At 40.8% G+C, this 17,809-nt stretch overlaps 1 long non-coding RNA gene across 1 annotated transcript; it reads right to left on the minus strand.

Annotated features, from left to right (window-relative positions):
• Nucleotides 1–759: 759 nt before the first annotated feature.
• LOC146965381 (uncharacterized) lies at nt 760–13,093 on the minus strand. Its single transcript, XR_015034612.1, has 3 exons — nt 12,977–13,093; nt 8,369–8,553; nt 760–1,276 (listed from the first exon to the last, which is right to left on the minus strand). It is a non-coding gene; the product is annotated as an uncharacterized LOC146965381 (long non-coding RNA).
• Between the last annotated feature and the right edge of the window lie 4,716 nt (nt 13,094–17,809).

The following is a 17,809-nucleotide window of genomic DNA, read 5'->3' on the forward strand; positions in this document are numbered from 1 at the left end:
ATGACGTGAGTCGGTTTCTAAGCTCTCGGTGTCTCCGCCTCGTCCTCGGCTCTCGTTGTGTCAGTAAAACTCATGAACAGGGTGTAATCATGCAGAAAGTTACAGGTTTCAGTGTTGTGTGAATTACAGCGGATACATCCGAGCTCTCGCCGTGGATCACGACTGATTGATAAAACAGTAATAATAGGTCTTGAAATCCAATTGACTTTGTTTTTGTTCTTGTCTGGTGGCCGCCTTTTTCAATGAAACTCCACTCTTCTCTATAAAGTGCAGTGCAGAAACACCACAGTCATTATCTCTTAGCACCAATAAAATGGAGACTGACCGGAGGGAGGGAGGGAAAGAAAAGAAAAAAACACAACAACAACAACAGGGATCTTTGCACACAGCTGCTCAAATTCATCTTTTCAGAAACCGCTGGGTTTTTCAAAACTGAAAACAACACACCCAGGGTTTTCTAGTCTTTTCTCTAAACTGTACACCAGCTGCATGAAGTGCATGTACTGTAAAAGGAAGATATGCAGTTACACACACACACACACACACACACACACACACACACACCGCCTCATGCACTGCAGGCTATAGAAACGCCATCAGACGTGTGCGGTTTCCTCGTTGTCGGTGGGGGTCTCCATGTTAATTGGGTGGTGTTGTGTCTAGCCCGGCCTCTTCCTCAACAACTGAACTTTCCCAGAGAGCAGCTGCAGAACTGCTCTGCTCCTCCAAACCCCCCCCACCAACCCAAAACCAACCCCCCCTCATTACAAAGTGGCGATATAGATACTATAAGTGATTATTCTGCACGCTGGCTAAGGTTACAGTATGTTTGCAGGGCACACTGGCAGCCCACGGTGCCTGAGACCTCTTGTTTCTCACAAACATCTGCTGCTGATTTTTTATTTTTTTCCTCCCTTTTTAACCCCCCCTTTTCCACCTTTCTTTGTTGCATCTGGTTGCATTTGCAGCACAAAATACAGACTATCATTCCATATTCATTATTATTTCCTGAGGCGATGAGGCCGAGGCTCTTTCTCTTTCTTCTGGTGCGTCAGATTCTCAGAGACCTGAGCCGGTATATGTTCTCTCACGCCTGGGTGATGGAGCAAAGAGCGACTGCTGGGAGATGGGTTTGTATGCTTGTTCTCTCTTGTGTGTGTCTGTCTGTGTGTGTGTGTGTGTGTGTGCACAAGCCTTCAGCTCCTGTTTCCTGGCCACCCAGTAGAGGCTTTTTCCTCCTGTGCTTCATCTCCTCTCTGCCTCCTCCCGACCCTTCCTCGTCCTTTTTCTTCTGTGAGAAAAGAGAAAAGTTTTTATGTTCCTTCGAGTCAAATGATTAATTATTCAGGGTGATACATCATGGCGCTCTGTGAGGTTCAGAGCGGTGCAGATAAGGTCTAACACCGAAGAGACCAGGGGGCAAGAAGAGGCCACAGAATCCACATGTGTGTTTGTTGTGTTCTTGCAGCAAAATCTCACACAGCAACAGGACGGGATGAAAGTATTGTGTGTTTGTGTGCATTTTAATCGACAGAAAGCAGTCGACTCGACACAAAGACACAGCACATCTGTAACATTTACAGTCCCGGGTGTTCTGGGGCCCTGAAGAGGAGGTTGGATCAAAGCAACCGCCCTGAAAGATGTAAAAGTTGTTGTTCATGTAAATGCAGATAAACTTCTTAAGTCTCATTTTGCCATTCACAACAGCTGTGTATTTACAATATATTTAGCTATAAGCTTTTTCCTCCTAATGCACCCACTGTACGAGTATTTATTTATTCATTTATTTATTTATTGCGTGACATGTATTATTTTGTAGTGTGTTGCTTTTTTTTCTGTATGTGCATATTGTGTAAGTGTTGACCACTGTTGCACAGACAATTGCTCCCTTGGAGATAATAAAGACTGATTGAATTGAATTGAATTGAATTGTGACTGGTATTATTGGTGTCCTGAAATTACACAATCAACATTATACTATAGCCTATCTTAAAAAGAAAAAGAAAAATAGAAAAAAAAACACTTTTAATAAAGAAAATAGCTAATTAATGTTGTTAAAAATCAAAAATGAGAGTTACAATTAGAGTAAAGCATCATTAAATAAAGCAAAATGTTCAGTTTGTGTGTTAAATTCAGCTCATGGATCACAGCATCTTTCTGTGTACACAACTATATATATTAAAAATTACTTCTATTGGCTGTAAAACAAAGACAAATAGTGTAGAACTATGATGGTATCATGAGACAGAAGGCACTGGGTTACTTTGCTTATTGTATACAGTATATCCTCATATAGCCTCTGTCTTTCCTTTTCTTACTTCAATTAGCAAGGCCAGGTGCTATAAGCCCATTTTGTATGTAGTTTTTTTTTTCTTTTCTTCTATTTTTTGTAAAAAAAAAAAAAAAAAAGTGAAAATAAAATATTCCAAAAAAAAAAAAAAAAGGAGACCGACGTGGTGAGTTTAGGGAGTTAAAGTGTTAAAAAGTGTCCGTCACTCAGACTGAGGCAGAGAAGAAGAAACAGAGACTCAGCGGTCTGAAGAGAGAGAGGCCGACCGGGCGACGAGTGAAGACGTTGTGTTTTCTCTCTCTTTTCACCATCAGGGTCGTTCATCTCTCATCCTCATCTGCCTCTCTTCACCTCCTCCTCCTCCTCCTCCTCCTCCATCCCAGTTTCACACCTCCACTTCCTCTCTTCATCTCCTCTTTCATCATTTTCACCATCATCCTGCTCCTTTGTCCAACTTTTTCTCCTCTTCCATCTCATCTTCATCTTCCTCCTCCATCACCCCCCCTCCCCCTCCCTCACTTCCCTACAGTACCACACTCCTAAACGTCGTCCAACACTAAGCTTGTATGCTTACATTTAAACCATGTACGTTTACATGTACACAGAGGCTTTGTATTAATATACACATTAAATAGATATATACACATGTCTAACATCTACACACACACACACGCACACGCACGCACACACACACACACGCACGCACACACACACACACACACACACACACACTGCAGCCCTCTGGACCTGAGGAGAGATGCTGGTCGGAAAAGTCGGCCTGGTGGGGACCGACACTCCACCTGTCATAATAGAGCCAGGCAAGGCATGATGGGAGGAGGAGGAGGAGGAGGAGGAGGAGGGGGGGGGCTGCTGAGTGAGGGGCCAGAGACGTGTGTGTGTGTGTGTGTGTGTGTGTGTGTGTGTGTGTGTGTGTGTGTGTGTGTGTGTGTTGCTGAAAGACAGGATCTCCCCTCTGACATTGTCGGTATTAGGAGCCCACAGGACGTCCACCACCCAAGTGGATGGATGGATGGATGGATGGACGGATGGATGGATGGATGGATGGATGGATGGATGGATGGACGGATGGATGGATGGATGGATGGATGGATGGACGGATGGATGGATGGATGGATGGATGGACGGATGGATGGATGGATGGATGGATGGATGGACGGATGGATGGATGGACGGACGGATGGATGGACAGACAGCTGGATGGATAGATGGATGGACAGAAGGATGGATGGATGGATGGATGGATGGATAGACAGATGGAAGGATGGACGGATGGATGAATGGTTGGATGGATGGACGGACGGATGGATGGACGAACAGATGGATGGACAGATGGATGGATGGATGGACGGATGTATGGATGGATGGATGGACAGCTGGATGGACGGAAGGATGGATGGATGGATGGACGGACAGATGGATGGATGGATGGATGGATGGATGGATGGACGGATGTATGGATGGATGGATGGACAGCTGGATGGATGGATGGACGGACAGATGGACAGAAGGATGGATGGATGGATGGATGGACAGCTGGATGGATGGATGGATGGATGGATGGACGGACGGATGGATGGACAGACAGCTGGATGGATAGATGGATGGACAGAAGGATGGATGGATAGACAGATGGAAGGATGGACGGATGGATGAATGGTTGGATGGATGGACGGATGGATGGATGGACGAACAGATGGATGGATGGATGGATGGATGGATGGACGGATGTATGGATGGATGGATGGACAGCTGGATGGACGGAAGGATGGATGGATGGACGGAAGGATGGATGGATGGACGGAAGGATGGATGGATGGATGGATGGATGGATGGATGGATGGATGGATGGATGGATGGACGGAAGGATGGATGGATGGACGGAAGGATGGATGGATGGATGGATGGATGGATGGACGGATGTATGGATGGATGGACGGACAGATGGATGGATGGATGGATGGATGGATGGACGGAAGGATGGATGGATGGATGGATGGATGGACAGCTGGATGGATGGATGGATGGACGGACGGACGGACGGACGGATAGACGGATGGATGGATGGATGGACGGACGGACGGACGGATGGATGGACAGATGGAAGGATGGACGGATGGATGAATGGTTGGATGGATGGACGGATGGATGGATGGATGGATGGATGGATGGACAGACGGACGGATGGATGGATGGATGGATGGATGGATGGACGGACGGATGGATGGACAGACAGCTGGATGGATAGATGGATGGACAGAAGGATGGATGGATAGATGGATGGATAGATGGATGGATGGATGGACAGCTGGATGGATGGATGGATGGACAGAAGGATGGATGGATGGATGGATGGATGGATGGACGGATGTATGGATGGATGGATGGACAGCTGGATGGATGGATGGACGAACAGATGGATGGACAGATGGATGGATGGATGGATGGATGGACGGACAGCTGGATGGATAGATGGATGGACGGATGGATGGATGGATGGACGGACGGACGGACGGATTGGACGGATGTATGGACGGATGGATGGATGGATGGATGGATGGATGGATGGACAGATGGATATATATGATATACAGACCACAGCAGAGACAGACAGACAGACAGACAGACAGACAGACAGGTGGACCTGAGCCTGGGTGAATCTCCAAGCAGCATCCAGATGTGCAGACAGATGTGCAGACCGATGAGCCTCTGAAGCTGACGGGATAATGAAAAGAAAAAAATAAAATGATAATAATAAAGTGTGATACTGTGCAGAGCAGAGAATGTGTCAGTGATTGAGTTGCCGGGGCCGACCGCACACACAGCCTGCAGCGCTGCTCCTCCACCGGCCTGCTGTTCTCAGAGTGGGAAGCCTCAGCAAATCATAATAAACACTCAGGACAAAGTATTTTGTGTAAAGCGATGTTTTCTTCCCCAAGGACGGTCTGGGTTTCATTACTGATCTGTGGGACTCTCTCTGCTCTCTGCGCACAAGAGAGCGTCTGTGTCTGAGCTCAGGGCCGAGCCAGAGAACTGCATGTAACATCAGATATACGTGAGAGGTTTGGCTGCTGACATCTTAATATCTCTGCTTGTTGTGATGAAGCTCTGTGATTAATCAGGTATTTAATTCACATTATTTATTATTTTATGTGTGAATGACTCCTGAATTGACTTTCTTGACAATTAATTTCACTTGTATGTCACATTTAAAACATAAAAATACTCAAACTGTCAGTGAATTTGTCAAGTTGAAACAATTATTCAACAGGTTGATCAATGAAAAATGCATCACCTCTATTCGGATCATTAAGTCAAACAAAAATGTTATGTATTATCAGCATCTTATAGATGAGTATTTACTGTTTTATCAGTGGAAAATGAATATTTGAGAGTAGAACCCAACATTAGAAATAAGTGAAACATGAGAAGAACATCAAATGTAACACTACACTAAAATCAAATGCATTGTATCCTGAAAATTGTACATGATGGACTAAATAAAGTTTGCACACAACTACACAAACACAAATAGCTTTACAATTTAATTAAAATGATCATATTTACAAAAATAATTACCCCCAAAAAAAACATGTGACTGTGACTGTGTCCAGTTTGTTCTGAGTCTGTTGAGTCCTGTCAGTCTGATACAGATGCTGTGTGTTCAAGCTGAGATTTATAGGCCTACAGATGTAGAGTGTGTGTGTGTGTGTGTGTGTGTGTGTGTGTGTGTGTGTGTGTGTGTGTGTGTGTGTGTGTGTGTGTGTGTGTGTGTGTGTGTGTGTGTGTGTGTGTGTGTGTGTTGCAGTGGGGGTTGCGGGTCCCTCAGGGAGCCGGTCAGTTTCAGCACCTTGTCTCGTTGCCTGTTGTAGTGTTGACAGGACGAGAGCAGGGGGCGAGACAGGGTGAAGCCCAGAATTACAAAAGATCAACAAGACATTTCCTCAGCTCCACTAACAATTTCATTATTATCTATAATATCATCAACATTAACATTATTATTAGTGTCATTATTTTATTAATAACTGTTTTAGTCCCACCTGTGTTTGACAAATCAAACCTGAACATGTGTTTTTATCTCCTCTGATCTTCATGTTCATTATACGAGTCTCTTTTCTTTTTTATTCCTGAGCTCAGTAAAAACATTTTCTGAAGTTTCAGTGTTGCTCAAAGCATCAAATACTATAGCAGTGTGATATTTTAGAAACAATGATCCTGTTATAAGCAACAATAAATGCTGTTTTCTTTTGAGCTACACACTGACACCGATTTGTTTTATTTGTAATTAAAATGTTTCATTGTTTTATTTGTGACCTGCACAAACATGAACTGTGATCAGGAGAAGCCAAAAACCTCTTAATAGCAAACAAACCTACGTGTGTGCGTGTGTACAAACGGGTGACAAATATCTTTTCATGGTCACTTCACATCATCTGATTGTAGCAGAATTTACTGAAATGCAAATTAATAACTAATGAATCTCCTCTGTAATAACTCATACAGGTCATTGTGACCTTTGACCCAAGGCATAAGCGAACTAAGCACCTGCTTAGGGCCCAGTGACCACTATTAGTGTGTAACTTCTGTCGATCCCTAGTGAAATCCTGCGTAATTAGAATTACCCTTAATTGTTGTTGCACTTCAAATTGTTGTTTCACTTTGCTGTTGCAGTTTAATTAAAACCAAATATAAAAACGCAGATGACGTGTTTACAGCAAATGCATTGTCTATCAACTTCAAGTTGACATTTAGTATTACAGTAGTACAACATCATTTTCAATATTAAGTGTAAATCAACCCCAGGCTGCACTTTTAGCCGAATTTGGTACCATTTTCGGTTAAGAATAGAATAGAATAGAATAGAATAGAATAGAATAGAATAGAATAAGGCTTTATTAAAAACCATAAATGGGTAAAAACATGCCGGGCTAGGATGATGATTTGTAATGACAGACTAAAAAAGGAAATAATTTTGTAGTAGGTGTGTAAATGATTAATAATCAGTATTATTGGTAGTAATAGAGGGCCCCAAAATAAAATTTTGCTCCGGGCCCCATGGAGGCTTGGGCCTTTAACGCCAGTGTCCAGTTGTGGAGATTGCACTGAGACTCAGAGGAGAGATGAGCAACGACCTCGTCCTTATACATTTGTTAAGTCTGACATCACACATGACATCACATCCACTTCCTGATCCAAAACACAAATAACGACGGCTGCAGAGCCACTTTCTATCTGAGCTTAATATAAGTTTCTGTTGGCTAATGCTAATAGGTGCTAGTTCCTGTTAGCTGGGGTGAAACTTTTTAGTCTGTTAAGGCTTGTCATCACGCAGGAAGCAGCAACATGACCCTGCATTTGTTTTCTTCTGTTTCTCTTTCTTTTTTTTTTAACAGTCCGTCTGGTTGAGACAACACAGGACACTGTGGTTTTTGCGATGTCACGACTTAACAAGCAGACTGTAGCTGGATGTGATCAGCTGGTGGTAGAATAACAACGACTCATAAACGGTTCTATGATGATGACTCTCATGTGTGCAAACAAGTCATTTTCCTGAGCTCAGAATAAAAAACAATAGAATAAAAAAAACTAATAAAAACCGAGCTCATTCATTTTCTATTTCATGTCAGTGCTGCTGAAGAGTTGCAGCTTCAATTTACAGCCACATTTCTCATTTGTTTGTTTCTGCCTGTTGCTTCCTGTCATGAGGAAGATGCCCCTCCTCCTCCTCCTCCTCCTCCTCCTCCTAATGTAACACAAATAAAAAAGCATATTTGCAGTAGTAATGTGAGTATTTCTGCAGACATAAATACTTTACATCCTTACACTGCACTTCAAATCCATTATTAGCCATTTAGCACAATAAAGAAAGTGTAACTGAGAGCTCTGTGTGTGTTTGTGTGTGTGTGTGTGTTCTGGGGGTTTCCAGCACGAAGCCTCCGACTGAGCCGAGGCCGCAGTAAAGTGTCAAAACTGATGAAGACTGCAGAGCAGAGCAGGAACGAGAGTGTGTGTGTGTGTATGTGTGTGTGCGTGTATGTGTGCTGTATGAGTGTTTATTACCCGTTTCCAAAATAACAAAGGCATCGGGGGATGAGTGGATGCCAGTGTAGCGTGAAATCAGAGCCAGATCCTACGATCCATCAGCGCCGAGAATGACTGACAAAGGGAAGATGGAGACTTTCTCCTGATTCCACCGCAGCCCGGAGCGCCGGTCATTAGTCAGCCTGACAACGCGCGTTTATTCCCTGTGAAGTGAAAAATAATGACTGTGAATGAACGTCTCTCTCTCTCTCTCTCCCACTCCCACAGCCCACCACCAAAGAGACTCAAAGACACGCAGACACACTCAATTTAGATGACAGTTTTTCCTTGTTTTCCCTGCAGTGTAATTCCTCCAGACTGCGCCGATCCCAGAGTCAGATGCCTCTGGATTCGCTCATCTTTTCCCTCTTTTATTAACGTCAACTTAAAAAATCATGTGTGTCACTCTCAACGAGACACAGACATGCAAAGACTTTCAAACTTTTTTTTTTTTTTTTTTTTAGATTTATCTGTTTTTTAAAACCATGATTTCAGTGTTTTTCTCTGGTTTTAATAAATAAAACTTCATCAATACAAAGACATGGACGGTGTTTTTATTCTGCATGGAGATGGTTTCCTTCAGTTTCCTCCCACAGTACACACACATACACGTACACACACATACACATACACATACACACACACAGGTTGGGTTAACTCAGTGGTTCCCAACCTTTTTTGGCTCACAACCCCATTTTGACATCACAAATTTCTGGCGACTCCCTCTGTCAATCAAGCTGCGCCAGCTCAGATATTTTTTATTTGCTGCATTTTATTTGAACTCGATTTACATTCGAGAAAGTGGAAGTATCAAATATAGTTGTTTAAGATTGTGTGTGGTGTTTTCAAATCCTAATTTTAAAAAGAATACTGATTAGTTAAAAATATATTTTTATCAGAACTTTTTTTTTTTTTTTTATCAATTAGGCCTACTAGACATTTCAGGCGACCCCACGTGGGGTCCCAACCCCAAGGTTGAAGAACACTGGGTTAACTGGTGGCTCTAAATTGGCCGTGGGTGTGAATGTGAGTGTGAATGGTTGTTGTTCTCTCTACGTCAGCTCTGGGATGGACTGGTGGTCTGGTGGACCCTGCACACTAACCCTCCCTCCCTCCCTCCCTCCCTCCCTCCCTCTGGGGTTGGATCCAGGCCCCGTGCTGCAGCCCTCGGGGGAAAAGAGGGAGTAGAGCTCATGGATGGACGTCGCCGAGTGATAATTTGGAGTGTTAACGTAGTGAACCTCTGGTCAAAGCAACAGGTCACAATATTAACAATAAAGTATCTGTTCTGTTGTGTTAAAAGCTTTATCGTCCTTTAAGTTGAAGGGATCTGAAGTTGGGAGAACAAAACACAACTAAAAACACATTGTACACTGGACAGTGGAGTTAAAGATATTATAGAAGCACACAACCTAAGAGTAATCCTTGCTTTCCAAGTGTATTCTACAATATTATGCATCTGACTATTTATTTATATTATTACATTACTAGTAGCCTATATATCTTAATGATATTAGTCTTTATATATTTTTATCTATCTAAATGTTTTACAAAGATGCTGAAGATGCTTTTACCTGATTCTGTTCATTTCATTTTAATCTTTTTATCTTTATTTATTTTTGCATCTTTTTTATGTTTTTCCATGAGTTAGGAGAAAAAAATATCTTACTATACTTTTACATTTTCAAACAAATCAGCCTCGAAATTCAAATCTATTCTGTTTTAAAAGAGACACACACATAAACACCATATTAAGTGAGTAAACCTACAACCATCACCAGTGTGAACTCGTATTACTGCCGTGATGGAGCAGAGCAGAAACCGAGGGAATCAAAACACACTCACGTTCCAAACCAGACAAATGTGCAGCATTAATAAATGTGTTGTTTTTGTCTGTGTCTGGTAACACACAGACACACATGTGCACAGTGTGTACCTGTAGTTAATATACACTGGGCTACACATGTGCGTCTTTGACCCTTTAGATATGTGCTAACACAGAGTAATGAAAGCCTGAACCAATAAATGATTTAATCATTAAGGACTCACGACGCAGGCCAAAGAAAACCCTGATCTCCAAATGTGACCTTGTTATCCCGTTAACTCGTGTGTGTGTGTGTCTGCGTGTGCGTTTGTGTGTGTGTTTGCATACATCGCCTGCTTCCCCTTGAACCTGATGACTGATTAAGAGCTAGAACACTGAATAAACATACAAATATGTGTGTGTGTGTGTGTGTGTGTGTGTGTGTGTGTGTGTGCAGCCACTAAAAGCAGCCACAACATTATAACACCTAATTTACTCTCATTTAATAGCAGGAAGGAGTGAAGCAGAGGTCGCTGGTATTTGCTCTACATGCAAATGTGAAACACACTCTATTCTGTTTCAGGAAGCTGCTTCGGATGACGAACATCTGAAGAGAGTCACACCCGCGAGGCTGGAGGTGCAAAACTGGCTCCAATATCTTCACTTTTATTCCTTTTTTCTGTTTCTTTTCCTTTTTCTTTTTCCAGAGGAGACGTTTTATGGTTTTGACATTTGATGTTTTAATCGGGAGCAGCTTGCAGGGAGGTAACAGGCGGGAGCTGAAGGACAGAGGGAGTGGACGGATGGATGGATGGATGGATGGATGGATAGAGGGATGGAGGGATGGAGGGATGGAGGGATGGATGGTGATGGTTATGGGACAGGCTCTGTTCCCACAGCAATCACAGAGGTTTCATCTGGCTTCAAAACCACAACGCCAACACCCACATCCACAGCACGGAGAGTTGAAAGGCTCCTTTAAAGCAGCGGAGAGAACCGGCCCGGCGTCCTCATCTGCTGCATGTGACTTCGCTGCAGAGTCGAAACGCGTTCACCAGTGGGCTATTGATTAGTAATATATATATCACAGTTATTGATTCCTCAAGTAACATGTGACAGGATGAGTGTGCTTCTGCTAACAGACATGTAGATGCTATTTTATGTGAGTTTGTTTATGCATTTTACTGTTTTATTTGTATTTTTGCACGGTGCACATATTTGTATTGTATGTTTTTACATTTTTATTGTAAATATTTTATCCAATTGTTAATTTTTTCTTAAATCTGACCTAGAGAACTTGCTTTGTTTATATTTCTTTTCCTCTGACTTACTATGATTGTGGTCACAAACTAAAACACCAAAACAAATTCCTTCTATATTGAAAACCAACTTAGCAATAAAACAGGCTCTAATTCTATTAGAGTCTTATAATATTATATAATTATTAATTAAATGATTTACTTTATTGTGTTATATTTATTGTTGTAATAATCAAGTTATTTTTTAAGCATGAGAAAATGACAGCTGCAATATCCAGCGTTTTAAATGTTTAACAGTTGTGACATGCAACTTGAACTTATAGAGTTAATTAAAAAGATAAACATTCATGTGAAAAGCTGACATTTGACCTCTGTATTAAAAATACTATGTTTAAATGTATTATTATCTCCTTATTGCTTCCTTTTGTCACAGCTGTCTTATGTGAAACAACCACACCTAGAAATAACACGATGAACTGCAGATTGTGTAATATTGTTGAAATATGCAGAATATATGTAGTTTACAAAAAGTATAAACAAAACAAGTCTGGTATTAACATTCCTCATCTTCAAAACTGTGCAGTGACTAAAATATATAAATCAATATACTCCATGTCATTACAATCACATTTTCTTTTTTTTTTCTCTTGCTTCTAAAAGATTTTTTCTTCTTTTTTCTCAGCTGGCGTTAAGCTGCTGTGACACATTGTTAAGCTTTTTCACAAAGAAACACTGGAAAAGTCTGTGCAGGAAGTGTGTGAGTGTGACAGCAGCTAGTTGGAGGAGTAAGTCGCATCGACGGCCATTAATTAGTGAGGGTGAAAGTGTTTCAGTTAAAGGCAGAGCTGGGAGGACTAGATGATACATACAGAGTTAAACTTAACTCTTTATAATAAGTTCACACTATTAAGCATTAGTTAAGCATTAAACACTGAAGTCATCATTTATAACACATGAATACTCATTAGTATGTAGTTTATAAACACAGTTTACTCATCATCGATAAGCACTGACTGTATTTATAGACTACATACTAATGAGTATTCATGTGTTATAAATGAAGAATTCAGTATTTATTAATGCTTAATAGTGTGTACTTATTATAAAGTGTTACCACAGGGAGATGTTTGACTTAAATATATTTTAGAAAATAAGAAAATTAGGATTAAATTCTAATATTTAGGAATTTATTTTAACCCACCACAAAAAAAAAAAAAACTCTAAATATTTCCCAGAGCTCCTGTTACATCCAGTGTGTTCATGTTGTTTCAGTTTGGTTGTTGTGTAACTCCAAGTCCTTTAATCAGACACTTTTACACCGGCCACATTCACAAAAACCATTTTCCGTTTAACCCCAAACCTCAGACGTCTCTGTCGGGCAGACATCTACTCTTCCTCACTTCACCCATGAATGTGACTGTGTATGTGTGTGTGTGTGTGTGTGTGTGTGTGTGTGTGTGTGTGTGTGTGTGTGTGTGTGTGTGTTTTAAAGTGCACGTGTACGAGGGGGTCTGCTCTGCTCACATGTGTAATAGATGTGTAATATCTGTTCCCGGGCCTCATCACTGCTGTCAGCACGTCAGATCTTCAGCGTGTGTGACGGAGGATTGTTTTACTGAAGTCATACAGCTGGAACCACCCCACTCGCCCACTCGCCTGCCTGCCTGCCTGCCGCCGCCGCCGCCGAAACCCGCTCATTTTCATTTTCAGCCAAACTTCCCGCATGCTCACTGTGGAAAACAGAGAAGCTGCAGCAGCGAGAGAGAGAGAGAGAGAGGCAGTCGGCCGGTGTGTCTGATTGTCTGGCCGAGTGTGTGTGTGTGTATGTGGAGGGTAAGACAGTGTGTGTGTGTGTGTGTGTGTGTGTGTGTGTGTGTGTGTGTGTGTGTGTGTGTGTGTGTGTGGTGAAAGGGGGTGACATGACATCCAATGGGGTGGCCCTCTGAGGGACAGAGAGGCCATCACACTGTTGGACTGAGGTCAGGAAAACCAGTGTGGAAATGTCATGAAGTGTAGCTGATGAAAATACAAACTGGAGTCAGATCAGAGGGAGAGAGAAGGAAGGAGGGAGCAGATCCTGGGAAATTACAGTAAAAGCTAAAGGACTATTCCACTGTTTTTAGGGAATGATTTATGCAACATCCTCCAGGTGTCACATTTAAGCTCTGGAGAAAATCTTTTCTTAAGCTTGTTTTGCAAAATAGGTGCATAGAGTTTAATATATACTGGTGTTTCTGAGTGAGGAAGGAGTTAATGAAAGATGCTTTTAGGTTGTTTTGTTTCTGTGCTCGATCAATACAAGTTATTGCAGACAATACTACATGTTACTCCCATAGATCTTTGAACAGTAAAAGCATTTTTTTGCTCATGACCACATTTTGACATCACAAATTTCTGGCGACCCGCGATCACAGCCGACCAATCAGATATTTTCATATGCTGCATTTTATTTGAACTCGATTTATATTCGAGAAAGTGAAAGTTGGGCATGGCATTTTTAATCATAATTTTAAAAAAGAATAGTAATTGGTTAAAAAAAACATTTTTATCAGTAACTTTTATCAATTGCTAGACATTTCAGACGACCGCATTTGAATTCCAGGCGACCCCACGTGGGGTCCCGACCCCAAGGTTGAAAAACACTGAGTAATAGGCTCCATTGGCAAATAAACAAAACAAATCTACAAAGGTTGTGTTTTCCTACAGGTCATTTCTGCCTTTAGTAAAAAGAAATCAACTAATCACAGTAAGTATTTTTAATTAGTGTTGTTTTTATAATTTTTTTTAACAAGGGAAAAAAGTCTCAGAGATTTGACTCATAGAATTAAAAGAGAGAATAAATGTCCGTCTGAAAAACTGTTAACGAGTAATGATAAAAAATATATAATCAAAAACATTCTGAATATTCACAGTTTGCATAATCTGGTTGAAACTCACATATACATATTTTTCTAGGCGCTTGAAGATCCTATCATCACGGAGGCGTATGTCCTGCCACCGAGCCAAGACAAACAAATACCACAGTCAAAAGCTGTCATATTTATATTTAAGGTGTGTTGATTGATTCACGACGTCAACTCATGCATTGAGTTACGTGAAGGAAAACATTCCACCTTAAAAGTTGCCAGTAGCTGCCGGTAAGTGTAAAAGAAAACATGAATTTTCACAGAACCAAACCTGAGACAGAGCCAGAAAAAAAAAACACTGTTGAAAAACACTGAATGACTGTTGCATTAAAAACATTGTTAATTATCTTTCTTATTATCTTGATTATTAACGTCTATTGGTGTTATTTTACTAAGAAATCTTCCTATAATATCTTATTTTTAACATGTTAACTGAGCCAAGCCTTAGTATAAATAATATTTTATATTTGAAAATGTATAAAAGAAAATCTAGAGGTAGCAGCTGATTAAATTATTATATCACACATGTTAATTATATAATATTGTGAGGACTGGACTAATTCCTAAACAGCAAAGTATCAGTATTATATTTTGTTACTTCCTACATTTTACATATTAGAAAGTTTCTTATTCACTTAAGGTGAGATTTTACTGATCAGAAATTGTTAGGAGGATCAATAAAGAAATCTAAAATCTCAGAGTCGCCATGAGAGTTGTAATTAAGAGCTGGTTTGTTGTGGTTGTCATTGTTTGTGTCTTCTCACCCTGACCTGCCTCTGGTGGTGTCAGGTGAGCGTTACTGCTAACGATTAAAAAAAAAGGTAGATAATAACATTTCTTTCTTCAATAGTGTCTCATACATGCATTTTTATTTGCTAAAGTTTTCTTCATATCAATATCAAACTTATAGAATTTTATTTTTAAATTCATTCTCTTGTCTATCTAATATTTTTGCCCTCCTTCTCCTGTTTTCCTTTTTATCCATTCATCAGCGTTTAATATCTAATGTGTCTGTATCATTCAGCACAGACACTTCACGCTGCTGAATCGCTCCTGTTGTTCTCTGAACTAAACTCCAGATCCAAATTTTTATGAGTGTCTCAGGTCCTAATTCACAACTGTCGTCTCTGCAAATGTTTTCTTTACATCTGTTATTACAAAGCTTCAGAGCTCAGATTCTCCCTCTACAGTGATGGTATTTTTCATTTCCACACTAAAATGTACCCACTTATAAAACACATAGAACAAATACTGATATGAAGATACAGGCTACTGTCTTTTAAAACATGAAAAGAACTGATTTAATAATGAGCTTTTTAAATTATAACAAATATAACAATAAAGTCAAAGTTAAAAAATATATTTAATATATTCCTTGCAATTATGCATTTTAAAATGTATTATCACCATTTTAATGTATTGTATTTTGTAATTTATTGTGATACCCCAAAACATTTTTTTGTTCATGTGAGCCAATGCTGATTCTTCCAGCAATTATGAATAAGTTATTGCTTTTATAACTTTAGTAAATGTGTAATTTAAAGGTACATTATCAAATAGAATCTTTTTTTTTTCATTTTGAAGAACAGTAAAAGTATGTCAATATTCTTGAATATAATTCCCACTACTATCAAATGTGTGATACAGTAAATGTAATAAATAATACTAATTAAATAAATGATGAAGTCTTTATTTATATCTCATTCATCATTAGAATGCTTGGGTCCATCTGTGCTTACACAAAGCCACATTGCAACTCAACTCAATTTACAAAAAATGCTCCAATACTGAGTCACAGTCTGTATTATAATGTGAATCTGACTGATTTCAAGATATGACATAATCCTGTGTGGAGCATCGGTGCAGCCGGTTCCTCTGTAAATAAATGACTTCAGTCTGATATTTGATTGTGTGGTCAGTCATCGTTCGCTGAGGGACGTGAAGTTGCCACCACAGGACCAGTGGTTATATAACTTGTATATGTGTGCGCTCTGGTATTTAAACAAACAACACCACAGCCCTGTCTGTGTGTTGTGTGTCATGTGTGTGTGTGTGTGTGTGTGTGTGTGTGTGTGTGTGTGTCTGTGTCTTCATGTATGTGTGTGCTGTGCAGCTGCAGCCCAGGCCGAGGGGATCTGGCCCAGATGGATGTTGGGTCAAGTCCTGCTGGAGCAGCAAACACACTAACAAGCATGAAGAGACACAGTCAGGATCAGTTTCACTGAACACTGACGCCGAGCACATGTGTAGCCAGAGCCGAGCGGCCGCCGTTTACACACCGCAAGAAGATATGGAGGCCGAGACGGAGCGGTTAACGGCTACGTAACGAGAGGGAGCAGGAAAATGAAGCTGAATTTGGTCAAAGGTTTCACGATTTTTTTTTTAATTTGCACATTCAGAGTAAATAAATCTCTCAAAACTCAGGGTTAAGACGACACTGACATCAGATTTAATGTATATAATGTTAACAAGGCAGATGACTGACAGCTCTGTTCCCCAGTCAGACATTAATGTGACGCCTAGCGTGATTTACACAGTCTATCTCACACAAATACCCTCTAAATGTAGCGCTGAAAATAAGCTTTTCCTTTGAAACGCACACAGCACTGACGGGAAAAGAGATAAACAGAAATAGTTGCGTACAGCGTCCCATCGCCAGACGTGCCAACGAGGCGTCAATGATGTCATAATAGGGATTTATTTTGGGGTTCGACGCTGTGACGTTTTTTTTCTCCCTCTGTGGCTCCATCTGGAAACATGAAACGACCTGAGCGAAGCCTGGAAGAGACACGACATGTTTATGAGGAGACAGTTGATGCGGAGGAGACGGTTTTTGACAGCAAGATGCTGCTCATCTGGGAGATTAGAAGGAGTCGTCCACCGGCCACTTCCTCACACACACTTCTCACACTTCAAGCTCGTGTCGCACTCTTCCAGCTGTTCCAGGATCAAACCCGCAAAAAACAATAAATAACAACATTGACTATTTATATCTGCAGCCACACAACACAGAAGAAACATGAGGAACACACTCCTCATCCCTCATGTTCTTCATGAGCACAGACCGGAGGATGTGTGTCACTTCTGCTGCAGCATCCACTTTGTTTTCAGCCGATCGATCACATCTGATCAATCAGACCAACACAGAGAAAGTGACATTTTCTCTTCAGAATCACCTCATTTGGATCAATAGTTTACACACCAACCTGAAGAAATCAAATAACGCTGATTTTTAAATGAGGAAGTCTCACTCTGTGGAAGAAATACTTTTAAAAAATGAACTTAATTTGCCTTAAAGGGGTACTTGAACATTTTTGGGTAAATTCATGCAAAACTGCTGATGCGCGTTCCCGTCAGGGGCAGTTTTTCATCAACAGTCTCCGTATTTCCCTCTAAAACAACTCTGTGTGGTAACATTGTGTTATTATCTCATAGCGTGGTGAATGTGCAG

This window comes from Trachurus japonicus, chromosome 21 (genome assembly GCF_045865225.1).
Source record: "Trachurus japonicus isolate A0001 chromosome 21, Traja_1.0".
NCBI lineage: Eukaryota > Metazoa > Chordata > Actinopteri > Carangiformes > Carangidae > Trachurus > Trachurus japonicus.